Genomic DNA, 14,810 nt, shown 5'->3' with positions numbered 1-14,810 from the left:
AATTTAGTCAATCATTTCCCTGTTAACAGACGTTCAGATGGTCTCCAATTCAGATTGGTTTTGTTGTGATTGCCTTCTAGTGCCGTTATATACAACATATCTTTAGCTACTGAAGCATATCCTTAGCTACTAATCCCTTCGTTCCTGTAGTATGGATTCCTCAAGATAACACTTCTGTCACAGCTTTATGCCCCTTTTTAAAAACTTTTAACAGGAAATGCCTTTCCTAAAAGGTGATGATTTACTGTCACGTCAGCAGTGTATAAAACTTTCTTTCCCCACTCTAGATAATGTCAGTTGTTTTAATATTTTCCAATTTGTTGAATGAATAATTGTATTTCATTTCAAATTAAATTTAAAAATCTTAAAACACTGAAAAAAAAAGAGGTTAAGTGGAAACGAGGCCATTAAGGTGGGTCCTAATCTAATCGTGACTGGTGTCCTTATAAGAAGAAGAAAATTGAACACACAAAGAGACACCAGAGGGAGTTCCCTGGTGGTCCAGTGGCTAAGACTCTGTGCTTCCAATGCAGGGGGCCTGGGTTCGATCCCTGGTCAGGGAGCTAGATCCCATATGTTGCAACTAAGGGTTTGCATGCCACAACTAAAGACCCTAAATGCCGCAACTAAAGATTCTGCATGCAGCAACTAAAAGATCCCACGTGCCCCAACTAAGATCAGCCGCAGCCAAATAAATAAATAAAATATTTAACGAAATAAAACAAAAAAAACCCAAAGAGACACCAGGGATGTGTGTGCACAGGGGAAAGAAGGCAGTCATCTGCAAGCCAAGGAGAGAGACCTCAGAAGAAGCCAAATCTGCCCACACCTTGATCTTGGGCATCTAGTCTCCAGAACTGTGAGAAATAAATTTCTGTTGTTGTTTAAGCCACCCAATCTGTGGTACTTTGTTATGGCAGCCCCAGCAGACTAATACTGTCTCCGATGCTATAATTTCAGACACCATCTTAGTAGCACAGAAGGAGGAACTATGATTTGACACTGGGGCCTTTCCAAAGCTGTTCCCATCACACCCATTGCACAGCCTGGTTTGGCAGACAGACTCAACAAGCCCAGGCCTAGGATGTGTCTCACTCATGTATCATGTTTCTTTTTTCAGGGTCCTTCTGCTCAGGAATGAATCTGAGGCCAGGCAACATCTTGGTGATGCTCCAGCCTTTCCAGCTGACTTGGTGTAGAGGACCTGTGGGATGTGCTGAGGAGGACTGAGGGAGAGGTGAGGACAGCAGGAGTTAGGGAGGGGGAAGGGGGGCAGAAGCACTCTCTCAGGCCCGAAACCAGATTCTCTGAATAGGTGTGGGTGAGGAAGGCATTTTATGACGTCTAGAAACACAGGGGGAAATGCAGGAAGGGAATGATGTCCAGTGAGTTTAGGACTAAGTGATTCAGCGGTGGCGCAAGCATCCCAGCCCTCTTTTGCCTCTCTTGATTAACTCGGGAGGCTCATTCAATCATAAATAATTGCATCTATTCACCTTTATTAATTCCCTCCCCCAGCCTTCATGTATGACAAATTCATTCTCTCACTGGAAAAATATTTCCTGAGCACAATCAATGTATTGGGCATATAGCAGCTGAGCAGGCAGTCTCTGCCTTCACACAGCTCCAAATCTGGGAGAGCAAGCTCTCACAAGAGTGAATGTTTCACAAAATGGTTTAAAGACTTAAACATAAGACATGACACCATAAAACTCCCAGAAGAGAGCATAGGCAAAACATTCTCTGACATAAATGTAATGTCCATCAACAGATGAATGGATAAAGAAGATGTGGTACATATATACAATGGAATATTACTCAGCCATAAAAAAGAATGGAATAATGGCATTTGCAGCATCCTGGATGCAACGCAACTAGAGATCATCATACTCAGTGAAGTATGTCAGAAAGAGAAAGACAAATACCATATGATATCACTTCTATGTGGAATCTAAAATGTGGCACAAATGAACCTATCTATTGATCCAGAACAGAAGCAGACTCATAGACATAGACAACAGACTTGTGGTTGCCAAGGGGGATGGGGGTAGGGAGAGGGAGGGACTGGGAGTTTGGGGTTGGCAGGTGCAAACTATTACCTTTAGAATGGTTAAACAACAAAGTCCTACTGTATAGCACAGGGAACTCGATTCACTATCCTGTGATAAACCATAATGGAAAAGAATATAAAAAAGAATGTATATAAGTGTATAAATGAGTCACTTTGCTGTACAGCAGTTATTGGCCCACATTGTAAATCAACTATACTGCAATAAGAAAAAATTGAAGAAAAAAACATTAAATACATCTACAATATCATTAAAAAAAAAAAAGAGTGAGTGTTTCAGAAGGGGCAGTAGGGGTGCTGTGGGAGCACAGGCACAGAAAGAACCAACTAGACCTGAAGGCCTCAGTGAGGAAGCTGAGACCTGAAAGATGAGGAGGGGTGGGAAGGGAGAGAGTTTCAGATTCAAGAGAACTGGGTTGTGAAAGCCCTAAAGTAATTAAAGTATCAGTTCATGACACTGAGGAAGCCCCACGTGGCGGGACTGTGGAGTGACGGGGATGGTGGCCCAGGCTGAGGCAGCAAGCAGAAGCCTGCTGGGAAGAGGGATCTGGGAATGGGAAAGGGTAAGGATTTTAGACTCTCCCTGAAGGACAATGGTCTGGTCTCTGTGTGGGGTTCCAGTGGGGGACCTAATCTGACTGTGGAGTCCTGGTGGGGCCCTTGTCTGTCCATGGGGTCCTGGTGAGGCCCTGGTCTGTCCGTGGGGTCCCGGTGAGGGCCCTGGTCTGTCCGTGGGGTCCCAGTGGGGGCCCTGGAAGGGCCCACAGAAGGATTAAGCAGGGAAGTGACTACTAGATCATGAATGGATTGTAGAGCAAGATTTGGAAGGTTGCTGTTGTAGTAGTACAGGAGAGAGATGGTGATGGCTTGGGGGAGGGTAGCTTCTGTGGGGACCGAGAGAAGTGACAGATTTTGAATCTCTGGCACATGGTAAAGGATCTGATATGGAGTGAGGGAGCAGGTGGAGGTAAGTGTGACTCTCAGATTTCTAGGGAGACAGAAGAGCCAGGAGAGAAGAGAGAGGAGAGAAGAGGTCTAGCTGTTACTCTAGGAGGTCTGTTAAGGGAAAGAAGGATCTTTTTTTTTAAGAGTATGGAGAAGGAATAATAATATCTGGACACAGCTTTGGGACGCCAAGGAATGGCAGGGTGTATTACTGTCCACAGTGTTTGCTGTCTCTCCTGAAGTATACCCACTTGATATCAAGCTTGGCCATATGACTCGCTTTAGCCAATGAAATGTGAACACCGTGATGTACATCTCTTCCAAGCTGAAGCTTCAAGAGCCAGCTCACGGCTGTCCATGTCTCTTTTCCCTCTGCCAGGAGGGTGGCAGTGTTTCAGAGGCTGCCCCATCAGCCCAGGTTAACGAAGGAAGAAGTGGAGCAGAGCCCAGCCCACCCATGTTGGACATGGCACAAGAATGAGTCTCTACCTTTATGTGAGTCACTGGGAGTTGGGTTCATTTGTTTCCACAGCATATCCTGATTACTTCTCTCCTCCTCCAGACCTTGAGGTGTTTGGCAAGCGGGGGGGATGAAGAGCCTTCAGTTAGGATTGTGGGATTATCTTTGGAGAATGGTCCTGTTTTAGTTAAGATAAGAGTTGGAGGGAACATTGAGGGAAAGGTTTACAGGGGTTGCAGTGGAAGAGTTTGGGAAGGATGGAGTGAGGCAGGAGCCGGTAGAGCAAAAGACAACACAGAGAATGATGGAGATGAGAGAACCTGAGATGACGAGATGAGCTTGTGTTTGGGGGGATTACCAAGGGAAACAAAAGAGAGGAAACATGATGAATTTGGTCATGACACCCCTTGGAGGGCAGTGGGCTCTCAAGTTCAGAACCACATATTACTTCAGAAGGTAGCCTCCTAGTCCCATCTACTCCCTCTCACTTTACTCTCTTAATGTTCCTCGTCATTCTCATCACAATCAGCTCACTTCTGAGTTGTTGGTGTCCTTCTGATAGAATGTGACTTCCATGCTGTAAGAGTCCGGCCTGAGTTGTTTATCACTGTACCCTGAATTCTAAGCACAGGGGCCCAGCTACCTGTGAGATGAATGAATGAATGAATAAAACTTATGGATCCATCCTGTTCGTCATGGTCTCTCCCATCAGTAAGAAGGGTGGTTCTCAGCAGTCTGTAAACCTAGGTTTGACTCTTGGCTCATAGTTTTCTGTCTTAGTCATTGTGGGCAAGTTACCTAACCTCTCTGACCTTGGTTTCCTTAGCTTTAAAATGGGATACTCATAGATATCTAAGTCATAGGGCTCTTCTCAGAATTAAATGAGATGATTTATCTCATTTAAAGGACTCAGCGTGTTGAACAACTAGCCAATTCTCTGGGACTTCTTCTGTCCTAATTTTAGAAAGGCGTCTATGCTGATACCCAGTGCAGACAAATATGCCAGTCCTCTCCACTAGAACTCCACACAGTTTTCCCAATCTCCTTGCTCCTCAACAGAGGAAAAGAGATTTGTCCAGAGACCCACAGGGTATACTGAAGACCCAGCCAGGGCTTTCCCCACTACGCCTTAGAAGGAAGTGGCTCTCTCAGCTAGTGAGGAGTGTGACTCAAAAGAAATATCCAGGAAAAAAAAAGAGACGGAGAGAAAAAGAAAGAAAGAAAGGAAGGAAGGAAGGAAGGGAGGAAGGAAGGAAGAAAGAAAGAAAGAAAGAAAGGAAAACGACAGAAAGAAAGAAAGAGAAGAAAGAAAGAAAAGAAAGAAAGAAAGGAAAAAGAAAGAAAGATCCAGCAGGCAAGTGAGTGGATTCGTTTCCTATAGCTCCTATAACAAATTACCAAAAACTTAGTGGCTTACAAGAACACGAATTTACTGTCTTACAATTCTGGAGGTTAGAAGTGTAAAATCACTCTCACTGGGCTAAAATCAAAGTGTCATAGGGCTGCATTCCTTATGGAGGCTTGAGGGGAGAACCCATTTCCTTGCCTTTTCCAGCTTCTAGAGACCACCTGCACTCCTTGGCTCGTGGCCCCTTCCTTCACCTTCAGAGGCAGCGTGACATCACTCCGAGCTCTGCTTCCATCCTCACATCTTCTCTGACTCTCCTGCCTCCCTCTTTCACTTATAAGGACGCTTGTGATTACATTGGGTCTACCTGGATAATCTGGAATCCTCTCCCCATCTCAAAATCCTTAGCTTAATCATATTTGCAGCATCTCCCTTTTGCCATGTAAGATAACATATGGACAGGTTCCAGGCATTAGGACATGGACATCTTTGGAGGGTCATTTTTCTGCCTACTACAGAGGGCAAGTTGGAAATGTGCTCTCAGGCCTCAGAGCACTCTTTGTCCCTCTCTGGTCTCTCCAGCTGTTGCTGATCTCATTTCTTTCCCCCCTTTTCCCATTTTTTCCCCCATCCTCACAGCTTACTTTAAAACAGCTATCATCAGCTAGAGGCATTTGCTCCAAATTGCCTAATCCTTAAGAATGGTGGTCCAAGTTAAGGTCCCCTCTGATTATGTCCATTAGAAGGAGCTTGATCAGAGTCTCCAGGTGGAGCTTCTAGAACAGCACAGTCCAAGAGAAGTAGAATGTGAGCCACCAATGTGAGTCACATATATCATGTCAAATTTCCAGGAATCCTGTTTAAAAGAAATACGTTAAAAAGAAACAGATGGAATTAACTTTAATAATACATATTGTATTTAATACAATGTATTGGACATATGATTTTAGCATGCATTTAATAGAAAAATTATTAATGAGATATTTTATATTGTCTTTGAAATCTGGTGTGTAGTTTATACTTCAGGACATCTCAATTCAGACTAGCCACATTCCAAGTGCTTAATATTGATAATATTATACTGGACGGTGCAGGCCTAGAACCTAAACTCTGCGAGAGCCCCAGGGCCTAGAACAGTCCCTGGATCAGTGGGCACTCAGATTTGTGGAATGCAGGAATTAATGGACTGCTCTGTTCAGGTTTAGGCTTTTTTTCAAAAGCCCTGGGCCACTGACTCAAAGAAGGAAGCCTGGTACTTCCCTGGTGGCACAGTGGTTAGGAATCCGCCTGCCAGTGCAGGGGACATGGGTTTGAGCCCCGGTCCGGGAAGATCCCACATGCCGTGGAGCAACTAAGCCCGTGTGCCACAACTACCGAGCCTGCTCTCTAGAGCCTGCGAGCCACAACTACTGAACCTGCGAACCACAACTACCGAAGCCCGCTCGCCCTAGAGCCCATGCACTGCAACCACTGAAGCCCGCGTGCCTAGAGCCGGTGCTCTGCAGCAAGAGAAGCCACCGCAGTGAGAAGCCCACATACCACAACAAAGAGTAACCCCCTCTCGATGAAACTAGAGAAAGCCCATGTGCAGCAACGAAGACCCAACACAGCCAAAAAAAAAAAAGGAAGCCTAACGGCGGGGGGGGGGGTGGGGGGGGTGGGGTGGGGTGGGGTGGGGGGGGGTGGGTGGGGGAGTGGGGGGAGGGGGGAATCCTGTACATCTAATTTGCATAATCCCTCCTGGGTGTGCTTGCTCTCCAGGCAACTTCCCTCTAGTGATTTCCACTGGGTCCGCTCTTACCCAGGCAACCCTTTTTAATTTATTTTTTGGCTGTGCCATGCACTTTACAGGATCTCAGTTCCCTGACCAGGGACTGAACCCAGGCCACGGCATTGGAAGCCCGGAATCCTAACCACTAGGCCATCAGGGAACTCCCTAATCCCAGGCAACCTTGAAAAATGCACCGTTGAGCTGTGCTTAGTCCTGTCTGGAAGGTAAAGGACAGAAAGAGACTCTCCATGGAGCCAATTCCCAGGAGACCAGGGGTGGGTGGGTGAAGAAGAAAGCCCCCAAGCCAGCCCTTTGTGATCTGGTTCTGGTCCCTACTCATCTCCTGCCTTATCACATTGTTCTGGACTGAATAATGCCCTCCCCCCTCAAATCTGTACATTGAAGCCCTGACCCCCAAGTGTGGCTGAGTTTGGAGATAGGGTTTTTAGGGAGGTAATTAAGGTTAAATGAGGTTATAAGGCTGGGGCCCTAATCCAATAGGACTGGTGTCCTTATTGGAAGAGGAAGAGACATGAAAGGCATGTGCGCAAAGAGAAAAGGCCACGTGAGGACACAGTGAGAAGGTGGCTGTCTGCAAGCCAAGGAGAGAGGCCTCAAGAGAAACCAACCCTTCTGGCACCTTGATACTGGACTTCCAACCTCCAGAACTGTGAGAAAATAAATTTCTGTTGTTAAGCCACCCAGTCTATGCTATTCTGTTATAGCAGCCCCAGCAAACTAACACCTACCTCATCTCTCACCAGTCTTCAATGCTGCCCTTCAACTCCACTCTGTTAGTTCTGGCGTAAACCAGTGTTCCTTCTTTTGGAGAAGACCTTTTTCTCCCCCTGGGTGATACACAAGAAGTAGCAGAGCTAGCCACTCAGCTGGGTGCATTTTGGGGAGACAGAACTGCCCCAGAATAAGTAAAGGAGACAAGCAGGAGTGCCTGCTGTATGTCAGATCACTGTCAGTCACTGACCACGTCACTCCATTTAGTCCTTAAAACAAAACACTATGAAGTGAGTACCACTGACCGCGTTTCAAAGAAAATAACTCCAACAGTGAATATTTACACTCAAAAGTGTCAAGCACTGTGCTCTGGACCTAACATGCATCACCTCATTTAATCCTCACTGCGACGGAGGAGGAGGTGGGAACCATCATTACCACCACTATTCTATAGGAAAGGCAGGCAGGCCCTGGGCAGTTCAATCACTTGCCCAAGTGCACGGAACGGGCAACTGCCAAGTAGAGCAGTCTGACTCCAGAGCGCTCACTCCTGCCCCCTGCACTCCGCCTTCTGTCCGCGAGTTACCGGAGAGTCAGGCAACCATTGCCCAAGTCAAGCTTGCCCAGGGTTAAATAACGATCATCTGCATTGGGCTGCGTGGGAACTCGGTTTCATCAAAAGTGCTGTTACATTCACTCACAGGCGTCCACCCTACGAAAGATATTGTGCTACCAGTGTGGAGTCTGAAGACCAAAACCCACAGTTACTGGCTAAAAGGAGGATCAGTGTAGGGGAAGGATGGTCATGCAAATAGTTATAATCCAACTCACTGGAGGAAGATATTGAATCCAGTGGGGTCCTATAAACAGCTCAGTGTTTGCCTTGGAAGTCCTTTTTCATGGGGGAATTTATGCTGGAGAAAAACCAAACAAGACTGGTCATAAATCACTTAATTAAAAAAAAAAGTATTGCAGTAGAAACAGAAAAAAAGCAAAATCTCTCTCTTAACCACATAACCACATAAGGATCTTAATAGACTTTGAATTTAAGAACAAGCTTTGTAAATTATTACTGAATCTTTTTTTATCATCTTTATACGACTTTATAACCGACTCTAATTTTTACGACTTTATAAACCGTCTCTAATTTTTAAAGCAACCATTGCTTTTCACTTATGGATTTCATCTAAAAATATTTCAAGCCTTAAAAAAAATTCAAGTATAAATATCTTTAACAGGACAAAAAAACTAACAAGTTTCATTAACACTGGAAGTGTTCTTATCTTTTTTCTCCTTGGGTGTTAAAAACTTGAGAACAGTAACTACTGTGGAATTCAAAAAACTCATTTGCTTTGAGATTGTCTTTGGCCTTCAAATCCAGCTAACATTTTATGGATTGAAAACTAACTTCCATTCTTAAAGGGGAAGCACATATTCTGATCTTCTGTTTTCCTCTGAAAAAGGAATTTATGTGCTTTTCGACAGATGAGGCAATAGTATATTCAAAGCATAGCGACTTGAGAACACGATTTGCTTTAGGAAACTCAAAAATTTCTGTATTTCTGGAACATAAAGTTCAGGAAAGGAGATGAGACTGCGCTGAAGATAACCTTGAAGAGCCTTTTATGCTACATTAAAAAGTTGGGGGACTTCCCTGGTAGCGCAGTGGTTAAGAATCCACCTGCCAATGCAGGGGACACGGGTTTGAGCCCTGGTCCGGGAAGATCCCACATGCTGCAGAGCAGCTAAGCCCATGCCCCACAACTACTGAGCCTGTGCTCTAGAGCCTTCATGCCACAACTAATGAAGCCTGCGTGCCACAACAGCTGAAGCCGGCACCTAGAGCCCATGCTCGGCAACAAGAGAAGCCTGTGCACGGCAATGAAGAGTAGCCCCCGCTCTCCACAACTAGAGAAAGCCGGCGCACAGCAACGGAGACCCAATGCAGCCAAAAATAATAAATAAGTAAATAATTACATTTAAAAATAAAGTTGGAATTTCACCCTGATTGGCTGGCAGGCAGTGAAAAGGAAAAACGCTGTTTCCTCCTCTAGTCACCACTCAGCTCTCAGTACCAGTCAGCAAACCTGTGGAGGTTTTTCCCACACCAAGAAATTCTCCAGTTCTCTGGGGACGCCAACTGCATGTCTTAGAATTCAATTCAATTCTGACACCACCTACCTGGAGTTAGCTTGAGGTCCCACCCAGGTTAAGGGCTCAGTCCCGCAAGCCTAACCCCCAACTCAGATACCTATGGCAAGCAGTGGGTCTTCAGGTTACCTGCAACCTCTGTCCCACTTGGCTACAAATTGGGGGTTCCCATCACCCCCTCCTCGGGTTCGATCATTTGCTAGAACAGCTCACAGAACTCAGGAAAACAGTTTACTTACCTGTAAAAAGGATGCACCTCTGGAATGGTTGAATGGAAGAGATGCACAGGGCGAAGTGTGGGACACAGTGAAAGTTGGCAACAGCCACTGCATTACCATAAACTCGGGTGTGGTTGAAAGGGGCTTGTGAAGAATAAGACACTCTTTTCACTTTTATCGCTCTTATCACTTAAGAAATCCAAGGGTTTTAGGGACTCTGTGTCAGGAAAGGGGACAAAAACCAAACGTATCTTTCTTAATATGAATCACAATATCACAGGCAGCTATTGAAAAAACTTTGGCAAGAGTCTGAAGTGATCAGTTATACCTATTTATAAAGTTTCTCTTGACAGCGCCCCTGAGGATGGATTGCAGAGGACCGGGAAGACCACGTGTAGTCAGCGTCGATTATGAAGTTATTGTCTCTGAGCTCCCAACCCACCCTCCTATGTTTTGCTTTGTGATGCTGAGCTGGGAAACCACATTTCTGCTTTACCAGGTGGTTCTGTTTTAGACCCTGGCAATGGGGTTTACTAGGAGGTTGCAGAAGTGGGGTGATTAACTCATCCTGGTTTTCCCAGGACTTCTCCAGTTTTAGCACTGAAAGTTCTGCTTCCTGGGAAACTCTTCCCAGGGTGCTTGGTCACCTTATGCAGAAGGGACCGACTTGCCTGCTGTTCTTGTGAGTGTTACCCAGCAACACTTCACTCTGATGGTGGTGGCAGTGGCAGCAGCAGCAGCAGTACTGTCTTCCTGTAGCAGCTGCTGAATCCAATTTGTAGTTTTCTAACTCTGGCAAAACCAGTCTCATCAGAAACAGCAGCGCCAGCTGGCTAGTGCCCCTTCTTTTGCATCTGTGTTCCCCCAGCTCTAGGTGTGGTCCCTGCTTCCTGCAGTTGCTACTTCTCTCCTATCTTAGAGCTGTAGTTCTCAGAGTGTGGTCCCCAGACCAGCAGCATCAGTATCGGCTGGAAACTTGTGAGAATTGCAAAACTCCAAGCCCCATCCCAGACCCATCAGAGACTCTGGTAGCTGTCCTCAACAGTCTGCCTTTTAACAGGTCCTCCAGGTGATTTGGCTAAGGTTTAAAAACAGCTAAGCTGCCTTAGAATTCTTTTTTTTACCCTTTCAGTTATCTAGATAACAACTTTATACCAAGTTGGCAGTTCCTTGTATTATAGTCCATATGTTAAATTCCCTCTGTTAGAGTACCTGGTGTGGTTTCTCTCTCCTTACTGGACCCTGACTGACTGATCCAGAGCCTGCTGCAGTAATACAAGTTAAAGATGAAGACTGTCCAAACTAGAGTATAGTGGGAGTGGGGTGGAGAAGAGGGACACACAGAAGATATTTAAAAGGTCTTGATTACTATTTGAGTAGAGGGAGGAGTCTAGGACAGCTCCCACTTTCCTGGCCTGGGTCGCAGATGGACTGTGGTGCCCGTTCACACAATACAGGCAATGTAGGAAGAGGGATGGGGTGATGGTGGTGGAGATGATTGATGTGCTTTTGGATTTGATCAGGTTCCAATAGAGATACTCAGGTGCAGGCATCCCATCAGCAGATGGCCATAGGGTCTTGGTGTGTGTCTTTGCGTTAGAATCCGTGGGATTGTGGGGACAAAGGGTAAATCGCTAGATATTGCCAAATTCTCCTCCATGGAGGCTTTACTTTTTTGCATTCCACTAGCAAGGTGTGAGAACCCCTGTGTCCCCATGGCATTGCCAACAGAGTGTTGTCAAACGCTTGGAGTTTTGCTAATCTGATAAGTGAGAAAAAGAATCTCCGTGTGGTTTGAATTTGTGGTTTTTAAAAATTATGAGTGGGGTTGAGCATATTTTTGCATATGTAGAGGACATTGGCATTTCTTTTTATGTGAACTTCTTCATGTATCTTGCCCACTTTCGATAGGTTTCTTGGTCTTTTTTGCCTCAATTTTTAGATGCTCTTTATATTTTAGGGATACTAATGCTTTGTGATATAAGTTGTAAATTTTTTTCCTTCATTTTGTCATCTGTAGTTTTTAGTTTGCACCTGGTGGGTTTATGTTTTGAACCTGCAAAAGGTTTTCATTTTTGCTTGGTCATTTGACAAAATTCTCTTTCATTGCTTCTGGATTTTTTTTGGCAGTAGGCGGGCCTCTCACTGTTGTGGCCTCTCCCGTTGTGGAGCACAGGCTCCGGACGCGCAGGCTCAGCGGCCATGGCTCACGGGCCCAGCCGCTCCGCAGCATGTGGGATCTTCCCAGACCGGGGCACGAACCCGTGTCACCTGCATCGGCAGGCGGACCCTCAACCACTGCGCCACCAGGGAAGCCCCATTGCTTCTGGATTTTGATGACCAGTTTGGCAAATTTACCCTGTTCCCACATTCTCAGGTCATTAGGAGACTCGCCAGTGTTTTATTATTTATGAGGTTGTATTTTTCCACTTAGTTCTTTGATATACTTCGAATTTAATCTGGTATCCAGTGTGAGGAACAGACTCAAACTTTTTGTTTATCTAGTTGCTCTAATACCACTAAATTAAAAACTTCCCTAAAGTTCCTTCCTAAATTAAAAAGTATTATATGATCATATTAATTTCCGTAAGCAATTGTTTCTATTTCTCGATTGATCTGTTTACTTATTGATGCACCAATAACACATTGTTTTATACGGTTTTTTTTTTTTTTTTCTCGGTACGCGGTCCTCTCACTGCCGTGACCTCTCCCGCTGCGGAGCACAGGCTCCGGACGCGCAGGCTCAGCGGCCATGGCTCACGGGCCCAGCCGCTCCGCGGCATGCGGGATCCTCCCGGACCGGGCACGAACCCACATCCCCTGCACCGGCAGGCGGACTCTCAACCACTGCGCCACCAGGGAAGCCCTATATGGTTTTTAATATCTGTTTTCTCCTCCTCCTTCTTATTTTTCAGTTTTCCCCCCCATATTTGCCTGTTTTACTTTCAAATGAACCTTATAATCAAGTTGTCTAGCTCTAGGAAAAAACCCCAATGACATTTTTCTTAGGCTTGTGATACATTTACAAATGAACTCAGGGGCAATGACCTCCTTATAATGTTGGCAGTCATTTTTGTTTCCATCCTTGGAATCCGGGCGCCATCTGGTGACCACTGTTCACAACAGCAATTATTTTCTCTAAAAAAGCTGCTCAAAGCAATAAACACTTGTCACCTCACACACACTTTCTGTGAGTCAGGTTTTGGAGGGAGGCTTATCTGAATGTTCCTGGCTCGAAGCCCTGGCTCATCCTCACTGCCAGGGCCTCACTCATCAGAAGGCTTGAATGGAGCTGGGGGAATTCCCTCCCAAGGAGGCTCAATTCCACATCTGGAAGACCAGGCTGGCTTGGTCATGTCCCTCTGCATTTCCTTGTCTTTCATGACCTTGACACTTTTAAGGAGTATTTATCAGCTCTTTTATTAAATGTCCCTAAATTTGGGTTTGTCTGATGTTTTTCATGGTTGAAATGAAGTTATACATTTTTGCCAGGAACACCACACAGATGATGCTGTGTCTTTCTCAGTGCATCATATCAGACATGTCAGTATGTCTTGTTATGGGCGATGTTGACCTTGGTCACTAGGTTAAGGCACAGTCTGCTGCACTTCTCCACTGTAAAGTTACTGTCTTTCCCTTTGCAATTAATAAGTATCTTGGGGGAGATACTTCATGACTATACAAGTCTTGATTCTCCTCAGACTTGCACCTGCTAATTTTAGCATCTGTTGGTGGATCTGGTCTGCGACAGTTGTTACTGGGGCATTTGCCTAATAGTGATTTTTCATGTCCCTTTCTCCTCTACGTCTATTAGTTGGAATTCTATTGAAAGAAAGAGCTGTTCCTTCTCGCCGTTACTTATTTGATTATTTACTTAGATCAACATGGACTCATGGATATCTGTTTTATTCTGTGGGTTAAAACCTCATATTGAGAGTCTTTTAAAGTTTTGACAGCCAGCTGGATATGAAACGGTATGCTATTATGGTTTTAATTAGAATCTTTCTGAATACTGAATTCTAATGAGGTTGGGCATCTTTGGCTCTTTCCCTTTGTGGCCTCTAGGAAATGCTTATAGCAGCTATTTTTTTTACACTTCTTATTATTAAAAAAAAATTTCTTTTGGCCGTGCCGTGTGGCTTGTGGGATCTTAGTTCCGCGACCAAGGATTGAACCCAGACCCTCAGCAGTGAGAGCATGGAGTCCTAACCACTGGACTGCTAGGGAATTCCATACACTTTTTTAAAGTTAAAGAAAAAAATTATTGAAGTGTAGTTGATTTACAATGTTTCAGGTGTAAAGCAAAGTACAGGAAAAAATATATATATATATTCTTTTTCAGATTCTTTTCCATTATAGGCTATTACAAGGTATTGAATATAGTTCCCTGAGCTATACAGGTCCTTATTGTTTATCTGTTTTATATATAGTAATGTGTATCTTTTAATCCCAAATTCCTAATTTACCCACCCCGCCTTTCTCCTTTGGTAACCATAAGTTTGTTTTCTATGTCAGTGAATCTATTTCTGTTCTGTAAATAAGTTCATTTGTATCATTTTTTAGATTCCACATATAAGTGATATCATATGATATTTGTCTTTCTCTGTCTGACTTACTTCACTTAGTATGACAATCTCTAGGTCCATTCATGTTGCTGCAAATGCAATTATTTCATTCTTTTTTACAGCTGAATAATATTCCATTGTATATATGTACCACATCTTTATCCATTCATCTGTCGATGGACATTTAGTTTTCTTCCATGTCTTGGCTATTGTAAATAGTGCTTCTAGCAGCTATTTTTTATTCTTCTCTTGTCTTTCAGGTCAGGATGTCAGGCTCACAGTACAGATATGAGTCTGTACTGAAATACAGGCCTGAAATACACTAGGGCTTGTCTATATGTTAAATCCAACTTCTAGGCTTCATAGTCCATCCATATGCCGATAAATCCTGTTGCAGTTTGACACTGAAATGCAGTTTGAAGTGCAAGACACGTGTGGAAGGGAGAGGGAGGCACGAGGGTTGCGTGGATGGAGAATTTGAACTGTGATGCACATACAACATTGACCTTGGTTGACCCCACAAGGGGCTCTGGAGTATAGATAGCCCATTAG

The 14,810-nt window shown here is 44.6% G+C and overlaps 1 long non-coding RNA gene across 8 annotated transcripts in view; it reads left to right on the top strand.

Moving 5' to 3' along the window:
• Positions 1–14,810, top strand: part of LOC117201814 (uncharacterized) — a 44,613-nt gene that overhangs the window by 13,690 nt on the left and 16,113 nt on the right. For 6 of the 8 annotated variants that reach the window (XR_007474417.1, XR_004483952.2, XR_007474415.1 and 3 more), the window contains exons 2-3: positions 1,121–1,237; positions 3,393–3,508. This is a non-coding gene — a long non-coding RNA (uncharacterized LOC117201814). Of the gene's footprint in view, positions 1–1,120; positions 1,238–1,771; positions 1,899–3,392; positions 3,509–14,810 lie in introns of all 8 variants that reach the window. The other 2 variants (XR_007474416.1, XR_007474420.1) reach the window with 2 other exon arrangements.

This window comes from Orcinus orca, chromosome 20, assembly GCF_937001465.1.
Source record: "Orcinus orca chromosome 20, mOrcOrc1.1, whole genome shotgun sequence".
Taxonomy (NCBI): Eukaryota; Metazoa; Chordata; class Mammalia; order Artiodactyla; family Delphinidae; genus Orcinus; species Orcinus orca.
Note: the sequence above shows the minus strand (reverse complement) of the source record. Positions and strands in the feature narration are given on the sequence as shown.